Source organism: Schistocerca nitens, chromosome 3 (assembly GCF_023898315.1).
Source record: "Schistocerca nitens isolate TAMUIC-IGC-003100 chromosome 3, iqSchNite1.1, whole genome shotgun sequence".
Classification (NCBI taxonomy): Eukaryota; Metazoa; Arthropoda; class Insecta; order Orthoptera; family Acrididae; genus Schistocerca; species Schistocerca nitens.
Genome location: NC_064616.1, coordinates 549,882,061 through 549,893,669, shown reverse-complemented (window position 1 = coordinate 549,893,669; position 11,609 = coordinate 549,882,061). Strand labels below are relative to the sequence as shown.

The window sequence follows — 11,609 nt, the reverse complement described above, 5'->3', positions numbered from 1 at the left end:
AAATTAAATACGATGTGATGTGCAATACTTCCGATATGTGCTTCAGTTCTTTAAACGTGAAGTAAATACATTCGCCGATTGCTTGCAAAGTAGAGTTACTCTAGGACATAATTCTTGGATACCACATCTCTCTCCTGTATTTTACGGTAGGTTAGAAGCGAAGGGGCTGCTGCCACTACTACTAGACCCTCGGACGCTTTCACTGTATTTGCTAATGTCTGCTCTCTGGAATTGAAACTCTGGTGAAAAAGCTTGCCAACCGGGACAAGTAACACAGGGCAAGTCAAACAGCGACTGACGCACGTCTGGCGAACACTGAAGCAGCCTTGTCACGGGGCCCCAATTAAATTGCGGTGCGCGTCTCAGTCGGCTGCAGCAGACGAGCTAAATAAGCCTTTGCCTGTGAGACATGCTGATTCAACACTTTTTCAATGTGTGCCTTTTACTTCCTTCGAGACACGCCCCCGTTTCGTATTTGCGACAGTACGCCGCTATAGCTCTGCGGTTGCTTTTAGCTGCGAGCGAACTCGTGCAGTAGATGTTTCTCAAAGGTGACCTACGGTAGCGGAACACAGCGCCTTTAAAAACGCATGAATTTCGCAAAACAACCTTTATCATACGTGCTCCGGTGTATACACTTAAATGATTACCTACTGAAAATTAATCTTAATGTCATCGTTTGGTTATTAAATCTTCATGAATACAGCAAACAAAAAAAACTATATATTACGTACGATCTAAACCACATTTCGAAACTTTTGCGTCTGTCTCTAAGTTTCCTAGCTACTAAAACTTCGCGTACGAGATGTCTCTGAAAGTACAGATACTAATAAATACTCCGAGACGTCTCTGAAATTACAAATACTAATATATACTCCATGGTTACTTCTCAGGTCGAAGTATTAGTTGAGCAACCGCAGTAGTAGAGGCGGGATTGCAACTGAGGTAATGAGTCGCAGAATATGTATACAGGTCGTTCCTAACATGGAGAACCGACGCCTTTTGCCGCCATTCTTTTCAAGTACAAATCATAGATGAATGCATTAGCAATATGAGAGTGTTTTGAAGCTTTTGAAGTTTCAAGCATCATACGGAAGAGAAGACTGAGATTTGCGGGGGACATCGTGAGAATGGAGGACAACACGTTGACAAAGTATATATGGAATGCAACATACATAACAGGGACCAACTGGACTAAAGAAGTCAGGGGGGAGTGGAAACAATTGTAATAAGCGAAAAAAATACTACGCGGCAATGCAAAAGAGGTAGAGCTGTAGGTGTACAGTGAGACGTCATAGGATATTAACATCATGGGTGCAGAGAGAACCAGGAAAAGCAAGAGAATGAAGAGTTACTGTAAAGAAATAAGACATACTGAACATGTCACTCGTGATCCTAAAAGGTCGAAACGAAGCATATACAGTTTTATTAAATAGTCAAAATTTAGGTGATCATTTAGGCCCTTATTGTTTTAATTGTATCAACAACGTGTCAGTTTGTGTCTGCTGACAAACGCTATCTTCAACGGCATTACGATAGTCAACAGAAGCAGAATGAGACGTTACATATTTAATTACTTTAAAAATATCTGAAGATGACTTACTAAGACACTATGAAAGGAACAGCTACAAGTATTACTGGATTTCTGGTCCGTCAATAATGGATGTGATCAAACTCTTCAATATACGTGTGAATGTAATTCAGACTGTGATGTGTTACGCATTATATTTAGTGTTTAAAACGTCTAAAAATAGTTTCTCACCTCTGTGTTGTCAAATCACAGTTCCAGTTCAGTATAAAACTTAACGTTGGTTAAGGAAAGGATACCCACAGAGACAACATGGACTATTACTCATAGCATTATGATCAGCGTACACAATGGAAATAACCGCGTGTAGGTCACTCGTACAGCATATACTATGACACTTACGACATAGTTGCCGATCACTGCTGGTGACGTGGCTTTGCCAAAGCGTGTAGTGTGAAATGAATAATCTAACATCGTGACTGGGCAGTTAAGCAGGGGAAACAAGTTGCTGGTACATTACTAATACTTGACGTTATTCGTGTGTTTGTCTTCATTTAGATCATTATATGAACTTACACAGACTGAAGTCTACAGTATTAATCGATGTGAGGAAGAAGCTGGGTAACAATACGTGTGTCTCTAAGGCCCTATTTTTACAGATGGCAATATTTTAGCCATAGATTTCGTCGGAATTATTACTGTCCACCTTCATTCTTCTAGCAAAATATTGCTGAAAAATGTAGAATATGAAACTGTATCACACAACTGTTGACTTTCTAACACTCAAAATCGCCTGAGTAAGCACTTAGAAATTCTAAAATATATATAATACACCAAAACTCGTAGAAGGTTCTGTACAATCAGCGAATGATAATGAGGAAACAACATGAAATGATTGACTCTAGAATTAGTCTGACACATAGCATCAAAAATGGCTCTGAGCACTATGGGACTTAACATCTGTGGTCATCAGTCCCCTAGAACCTAGAACTACTTAAACCTAACTAACCTAAGGACGTCACACACATCCATGCCCGAGGCAGGATTCGAACCTGCGACCGTAGCGGTCACGTGGTTCCAGACTGGAGCGCCTAGAACCGCACGGCCACACCGGCCGGCCACATAGCATCGCTCGAGCACTAACGAAAAACCTGAAGTTAACTTACCTACATAAATAATCGTGTGTAATGCCGAACAGGCCTCGGAAGGCCCAACAGTACCGACAGATCGTCCTCAAGGCGTCACTGGATGCGGATATGGAGAGGTATGCGGTCTGAATACTCCGCTAAATGGTTCAAATGGCTCTGAGCACTATGGGACTAAACACCTGAGGTCATCAGTCCCCTAGAACTTAGAACTACTTAAACCTAACTAACCTAAGGACATCACGCACATTCATGCCCGAGGTAAGATTCGAACCCGCGACCGTAGCGGTTATGCGGTTCCAGACTGAAGCGCCGAGAACTGCTCGGCCACTCCGGACGGCAAATACTCCGCTCTTCCGGTCATTCTGTTTTCGTGACCGTAGCCGCTTCTTCTCAGTCATGTATCACCTCAATTGGATTCACAATGGCTGAGGGCACCCCGAATGCCAACAGCACTTGGCAGACCCAGACGGTCACCCATCCAAGTCTTAGCCAGGCCTGACAGTGCTTAATTTCGGTGATCTGACTGGAACCGGTGTTATCAATGCGGCAAGGCCGTTGACTCTACGTAATTCCAGCTATAATATGGATAACACTGCTAATAGCTACTGAGTTGTACCACGGAAAAGGAAATTTATTTGAATTTTTAAAATATAGTATCTCCATGTACGATACTACCGAGTATGTTATTCTGCTGAAGGAACGAAGATTCTCCACAGAAGATGTCTAGGCATGAAAACTAAAACGATGAATGAAGTACGGGATCAGATAGAGGAGAGAGAGATGCCTAAATCTACTACTTTACTTTATATGTCTGGAAGCATTTATTTGAAAGTTAGCGGAATTCTTAAAAAGCGCCAAATAAGTAGTCTGTTTATTATTTGCAACATTAATCTACGTAATTGCCAACGGCCTTGCCGCAGTGGTAATACCTGTTCACGTCAGATCAGCGAAGTTAAGCGCTGTCGGGCTGGGCAAGCACTTGGTTGGGTGACCATCCGGTCTGCTGAGAGCTGTTCGCAAGCGGGGTGCACTCAGCCCTTGTGAGGCAAACTGAGGTGCTACTTGATTGAGAAGTAGCGGCTCCGGTCTCGTAAACTGACATACGGCCGGTAGAGGCGTGTGCTGACCACATGCCCCTCCATATCTTTATCAAGTGACGCCTGTTGGCTGAGGATGACACGCTGGCCGGTCGGTACCATTGCGCCTTCCAAGGCCTGTTCGGACGGAGTTTAGTTTAGTTATCTATGTAATTAAATCGTCATTTCTTCACAGCCTTTCTGTGGATAAGTAACAGAACATGAACGGTAATTATCGTTTTCTTGTGAAAACCGATTCTTGAGATGAACTTTTTACGAGTTAGCTGGCGGCTTCCTGTAGGGGGCTACCAATTCGTGTTTGTTTCTAGCATTTCATCAACTCTCACTACATATAAGCACTATGAGGTATGTGTTTAGTATTGGCTCTTAGCACTATGGGACTCAACTGCTGAGGTCATTAGTCCCCTAGAACTTAGAACTAGTTAAACCTAACTAACCTAAGGACATCACAAACATCCATGCCCGAGGCAGGATGCGAACCTGCGACCGTAGCGGTCTTGCGGTTCCAGACTGCAGCGCCTTTAACCGCACGGCCACTTCTGCCGGCTGTGTTTAGTATTGTTCGTTAATTCAGTGAATCTGGAATCCTATAACCTACAGAAATGTACCTGGATATGCTGCATAAACATCTTCAGAGAAAAAACAATTTCTCAACGTTTACGAAAATACGAATGTTGTTTCCTACTTCGCTTGTAGCTATGTTTATTTTGCCACTCCATGTCATGCATAGGTGCTCTGGAAGGGGTAGTAGAATACAAATTAATTAGACATTATTCACGTGATAAGCCAATCAAATTATAAGTATTTGTTCGAGCTGGGTATTAGTTTCTGATATACGTTTGGAACATTGACTTCTCTACGCTTGCAAACAGTTTCTTTGGACGTTATACTACCTTGTATTTAGTGCCTGCAATAGGACACTGCTGACACTAATGATTTTATTTATATGTGGCTATGCCTAGATTTGCGATGCGGTGTCTCATCTGTGAGTTACCCCATCAGCACTGAAGTCATATACGAATCCGTCAGAAAGTAAGGCCTAAGAGACATTCAAATTCAGCACAAAAAATATTATGGGCCATAGATTCAGAACAGAATAATGTGATGGACAACGTGCCACATGTTGAAACAGAATGCAGATTATTGGGGAGATTTGCTGCAATACACCCTACTCAGTGGATGCAACCGAATGATTAGGCACTGACAATGAGTTAGTTTAAAGAAAACTTCGTGTCTTATTCAAAGATATAACAGACTGCACCAGCCTGAAAACTCCATCTCAGAGTCCTCTGCCTAGCTGATTGAGGGTTTGTAAAACACGACGCTTTGGAAAGACAACCGCATGTAGCAGTCTGCTGTCTTGCCTCTGGAGACTGCGCTGCATCGTGAGAGCGAAAGTACAGGTTGACTGTAGACAGCGAGACAATGAATTTCTGAGATCATACAAACGAGGTGACTGCTTTTACATACGCTGACTTATAACTCATATGCTGAAAGCTAGGTGCAAATGAGCTGCGCGAAGCTCATTGCAGATTTTAATTGACTGTAACTGTGTAGCTGAGAACCATGACGGCCTAAAGCACACCGTCATCAGATTTGACATAGTAGCACGTATGCTTGCTCCTGACATCCGTTGATCTTATGGTGAACCAACTGTATCTATATTTGTAGGCCCAAATAATACATATGAACATTCACCAAAAGTTTTCTCACCGATTTGTCGGATATTCATTTCCATATGGGACCAAAGCACAAAGCACAATTATGTTTCTCTGCACTGCTAAACTGTTACCTATGGTTGTCAACATAATTTACTGTCTACATCATGTATGTAACAGTAGCGCTTCCTAATTGGAAGTATATCGATAGTTTTATCTGAACCTCAAGCCACAGAATCTGCTTAGTGAAAATTATGATTACGAGGACGAGGAAATTTTGCAACGGGTCATAATCGTGTGTGTTGAGCATTTAGAATCTGTGCTTTGTTTTCTGATTCTAGTTTCACATTAATTAAAAACTTTACACCTGTCAAACCACACTTTTGTTTCTAGGCTATCCACGGAAACTTTGTGAATTAATATAAAGATGTATATAATCATACATATTAATTAAAATTTCATAATACAAAGTGGGTATATCATATTTTCAAAGGAAATATACGATGCTGAAACCAGCGGTTTGTCTACAAATTATATTTTCACAAACATCTATTTTTCCTAGTACTGTGTCTGTGCTTTGGGCTCTAATGGATCTCAGTGCCACAGTTATACTCTGTCAGAGTCAGAATTATGTTCAACAACGGATACATTTTGTATTAAGAGACAAGAATAAAGAATAGAATAGAACTGTCCCCTTCATACGATGGTAGCCATTATCGCACATAGTATATGAAAAAGAGTCATTCGATTACTGAGACTATATCATTTACATCAATGAGGATAGAGATTTATGGCAGATTGGTAGGAACAAGGAAGGCGAGCCGCAGGTCGTCCGGATAATTTCTGATATGGTCCCAGTTGCCATAAGAAAACTCCAACGCAGACATTAGCTGTAAATAACAATCTTTATTCAGAACGTAACTGTACCCTTGCGTTTACAAAAAGTCATGTACACTCTATTTCTAACAACAAATGTTACATATTTTACTTCACTTTGCACTACGTCATTCTTCGCAGGTTCATCACCAGCATTTTGCAATCCAATATAAAAGGGATTAATACCTTGAAATAACTTATTTTTTGCTCGACATTGCGTTTCCAAATCTGTCCATGATTTTACTTTTGAAATGTCTGCACTTGTCTCAGGCTTTGAATACGTTACAAACTTAAATCTATTTTTTCTACTATATCTACGCCATGGAACTCCCGAAGATCGTTCAGGTCTAAGACTAAATGGACCAATTTTATTACTAAAGGCTATACGAACTTTCTCCAAAGCACCTTGGTCCTCAAATATTTTCTTATTTGCTCTATCATCCAATGTCAAACGTTCAACGCTTACAGTAATCCTATATACATACGTGACTACTTTATTAATTATTACAGATGCATACTTGTTAGCAAAAAACTTAAATTCATCTGTTATGTCGTAAGGTTTTAATGTAGTAAAGTTAATAGCACTCTCATCATATTTCTCAGTTTGTTTTATGTCTAATGGAATAAGATGTGCACACAGGTACTACGATTTCAGACAGGGACGTTATAGGCCTTTGTGGTATAACTACTAGAGCCTCAATAAATAAAACCTCAAAAGTCATACCTCAGACGCACAGCCAAAGGCCATCCTAGAAAATGGCCTCACGGGTAGTGAGGTCTCCTAATCAGGGTAAAACGAAGTATAGGCTTGTTCACAAGTTGTCTACCGAGAAAGAGCGGTGGCAGTGTAAATGTGAGAACGATTTTTGTCTACATTTTAGGTGGCAAGTGTTGGTGTAAAGCACCACTTAGCAAGTGTTGGCATCAATTTTGAAGCGTATAGTTGAGGGGCGGCCTGTCACTGTTAATGTAAAGAATAAACCTGGCATGGTGATTAAACGTCGGGGCTTGGTCATATTTGTATCCAATGAATATTCAATTGGCGACGAAGCTTTGATTTCACGACTTAATGTAATACATGCAGATTGTCATATATTGCATTGTTGTTCTATGAAGGAGGAATTGGACTCGTCGGAGGCGTCCGACATGGAAGCCGCGGAGGAAGTTTGCCTTTCGTCGGATGAGGATGATGCGCAGGGTTCGCGCTGCACGCCCGAGGCGTTGGATACGCCGACGGACGAATCTCAGTAGACCATATTTTGGTCGCAGGTGGCGCACAGAATATACGCAATCCGACGGCGTTAGGTTCGAATATGGAAAAATGGGCGCCACTGAGAAATATGATGAGAGTGCTATTAACTTTACTACATTAAAACATTACGACATAACAGATGAATTTAAGTTTTTTGCTAACAAGTATGCATCTGTAATAATTAATAAAGTAGTCACGTATGTATATAGGATTCTTTTTTTATTTTTATTTGTTTGTTGTGCTCTACTATCGGTGAGGCAGGAAAACGCCTGTGAATGAGTTTCTTAGTTTTGAGTACACTAACGGAAGAAATATAAAAACAACTATGAGAGTTACTGATTTATGATGCTTAGTTTGCAGTCAATTCTGAGTATTATTAGTAACTACGCTCCAGTCCCTAAACCTAGTTACAGAAATACGAATCAGACGCATTACGTATTCCAGGCCGTAGCAGCTGCGACTTGGAGACACCAGCTATGGTCACTTCCCAGCCCGCTGTAGGATCACATCGGTTCGTCTTCTTCCTGCTGGTACTGTAACTGAGATTTGGCAACAAGGCAACGTATGTTTGGCAACTCCGTGATCGACGAGTTACTTCCTGGTGTGCACGGAATTAAGCCGCAAAATTCACTTGATTTTACCTGTCATTTCCATTGAATAACCTGAGTTATTATCGCATGAGGTGTAACGAAAGATTATATACATACGGTTATCAGGCCAGGTGGAAATCGCAACCAATCTCGTCCTATAAATATCGGTTTATGAGTTCTAGCCTCTATTGGCCTTGTAAATGGAAGGTAACACACATACCTCTTCCCCAGCTCTGTGGTAACGTGCTGATCTGTGAAAAAGCTTCTGTTATGGTTCGCAGTTCCAGTCGCACTGACTGCAACGTTTTTATCCCTTATGTGAAAGAGCTACAAGCAGTCAGATCAAACATCAATAAGGATATCGCAAGAAAATACTTTCGGCTCATAGTGCAATGGTGAAAAACTTACAATGCTGCACAACAGGTAACGCCTCTTTCCGCTCCTGACAAGCAAATTTTGGGTCTCTAGAAATACATAACTATATTTATGAAATGCCACATTTGCATACCTCTTGAGTATGACACAGCATACCAATTAAACACAGACCCAATCAAAATCTAAGTGGGTAGTATTTTACTAATTCGTGTCGATAGAGGCACGCTTTTGTATAGATACTGAGTTTTATTAAAACAGACTTTCGTCATAAGGTTATCATGTGTAGTTTTATTTCATTTCTTATAACACAGTACACAGTTTTCGTAAGGTTTCCTTCAGTGTTGTTGAAACAATAGTAAACATGAGAGCGAAATTAATCATCAACGATATATGCGAATTCTCTGATGTTCTCTATAACAGTCTGACAATGCACATGCTGTTTATTGTTTGCATGCATGTAGAAAACTTGTTCTGAGTTAAAGCTGTCAAACAATGTTTCAAGTAGAATAAAATGCCACTACCACACGACAGCTAATGTAGAGAATACTTTTCTGACGTATTTGGGCACGATGTGCTCTCCCCATACATAATACAAAAGCTTCGAGATGCATCTGCTGCCTGTCTGTCTATTAAACCTGAAAAGAACAAAATGTCACAGAAGTTAGCCCCTTTTTCCACATGCGACTATTTTGGGTTGAGAAGTGAAGGGAATTATGTTCAAAGTTCCATTAGATTCGTAACTTCAGCAGACAGCAAAATTGCGTTTTAAAAAAATTTAGCACTAAATGTAATCGAAGTCGCGACATCTTACCTATGGTGCACGACACTTACCATTATGCTACTAGCTGACACATACCTACAAGAGCTCCAGAGCTGAACAACAGGTCCTCCAGAACTTCTGCGTACCACAGCGCTGCGAGATAATGCAAATGGCCGGGTCTAGACTTCTGAGAGAAACAGGCACGGCTTTTCTTTTGCGCTGCACGACGTTTTCTACAAACAGATAGCGCAATAGAATAGCTCAAGTGGAAAGGAACACTTCATATTTAAATTTCTGCATCCTACACTGTTGGAAGTTCTGTGTAGGTGGCAGTTACGTGATTTTATTTCGGTGATTACAAAATAGAGTCTAATGTATGCACTGGGTAGCCGAGGCAGCTAGTTCATGGTGATTCGGTCAACCAAGTAAATGAACTTACTGAACATGCTGCAATTTACTAGAGGGAGCCTGTGTGTCACAATTTTCATCCAGTGTGGCGCAACGGTGTTATGGTAGAAAAATGAGTCACGGAAATGAGGATTTGGTGGTCTGTTGGACTGATGATATGTTCTTATACCTGTGGTCTGGGCTCGATTCCTACTTCCGTCAATGATTTTAGATAGGGAGAGAAAGATTCCATTCTCTTCTGGCTACACCAAGTGAAGAAGATATAATGGCAGTGTGGCCTGAAATTCACATTAAAGATGATATTCCTTCGCTGCCAAGTAGGCGTTAGGTTGAACCACAATAAAGTCTGGAGAGGCGACATGTAGAAACCCTATCACCAGTAACCTTTCTTATACTAGTTATTTATTTCTAGTGACGAAACAAACGCTATGTAGGGTCACAGGACACTTATTCCATCTTTCATCTGAGCTTCTGTATGTCGATAAAATTGGTTCTGAACTGAGAATGCTACTCAGACCGCCCTTAACGCGGAATTTGATCCCTTCGTGACAATACAGCTCGGCTACAATTTGTTGTTGGTTCAAAACTGCAGATTCCTCAACATCTCCACATATTACGCGTGAATGGGTTCGAATCCTGGCCCGTCACTAAAGATTTCATTATGTATTATCAAGCTCTAACATGAGAACACCTATCTGCTGGTGGATAATAATTTTGATTTGTAATGTATTTTCATTCGTTGACAACACTAACTAATCTGACGTTTCTGACTCCCAGTGGGACACAGAACTATTTGCGAGATCACTGTAAGTTCAAGATGCTATTCCGAGCTGCTGGTGGGGAAAAATTCGGTAGCTGACGTCTCTTTGTGTGCAGTCAACAACGATATGTGTGGGTCTCTATTCCCTGTGAGCACTGAACTCTTCGTCATATTATTTCTAGTTCAAACATGCTCACATGTCGCTGCTGGTGCCACAAATTCATATTTAACGTTCGCTTTCTCTAGAATATAACAGCGATAGGTGCCGGGTTGGAAACCTGGGAAGGAAAAAATTAATGTTTCGTCTCGTAATTCCAGTTAAAACATCTAGCTAATGCCGAGAAAATCCGATATGTCACAGTTGGTTGTGCTTCGATATCAGTCCGATTAGGTTCTGGGTTCGAATGCCTGTCCAACACGAAGCTGTACCTCACGGAATTTCAAGTAAGTTACTTGTGAAGAAGCAATATTTAACATCTCTCGTAGTTCATTAACAGGGACAAGAGATGCTGGGTAGGAATTCGCGTCCGTTAAAAATGTTTGCGTTATGTAATTTAAAGTTGATATTTGCTAATTGATGCTGTCTAAAATTGAGGTATATCACTCTCTGTATGCCTAATCAGGAATGACTGTTAGTTTGCGTCAGTCACGAAATCTTTGCTTAGTTTGCCTGACCTGGCTTTGGATCCATATGCAGAACGAGACGGTTCGTCGTGTCATTTGAAGTTCATACATATTCTCAACTAGCTGCTCGTGGATAACTTAAATTTTTAATGTCATTTTGAGTTTAATAATAAGTACTGTATGTTACTTTGAAGAGGAAATGACGAATACGACGAACTTATCATTACCTATCTGACGTAATAATGAGAGCAGTAACATTTCAGGTATGTCATTTACTGTAATAAATGTGAACTTACAAGCCTTAAGGACAGTGTTATCTGTGATAAGGTGTTCCCTGATATTTGTAGCATCTTGATATTACTTTACATCTTGAGTTACTGTGATACAGAGCAGTGTTTTCTAGTGGTGACTTTTTGGAACCATTTTCAATTTTAAAACGACTGTACCTAAAATAAATCGTGATCAAGACAGTTTTCTAACAGTGAGTATTTTGATCAATTTCCCACCGAATCTGGTCAAATGTTTATGCACAC

At 40.7% G+C, this 11,609-nt stretch overlaps 1 pseudogene; it reads right to left on the bottom strand.

The window, feature by feature from the left end:
• Positions 1-3,117: 3,117 nt before the first annotated feature.
• LOC126249878 (5S ribosomal RNA) lies at positions 3,118-3,236 on the bottom strand (annotated as a pseudogene).
• Between the last annotated feature and the right edge of the window lie 8,373 nt (positions 3,237-11,609).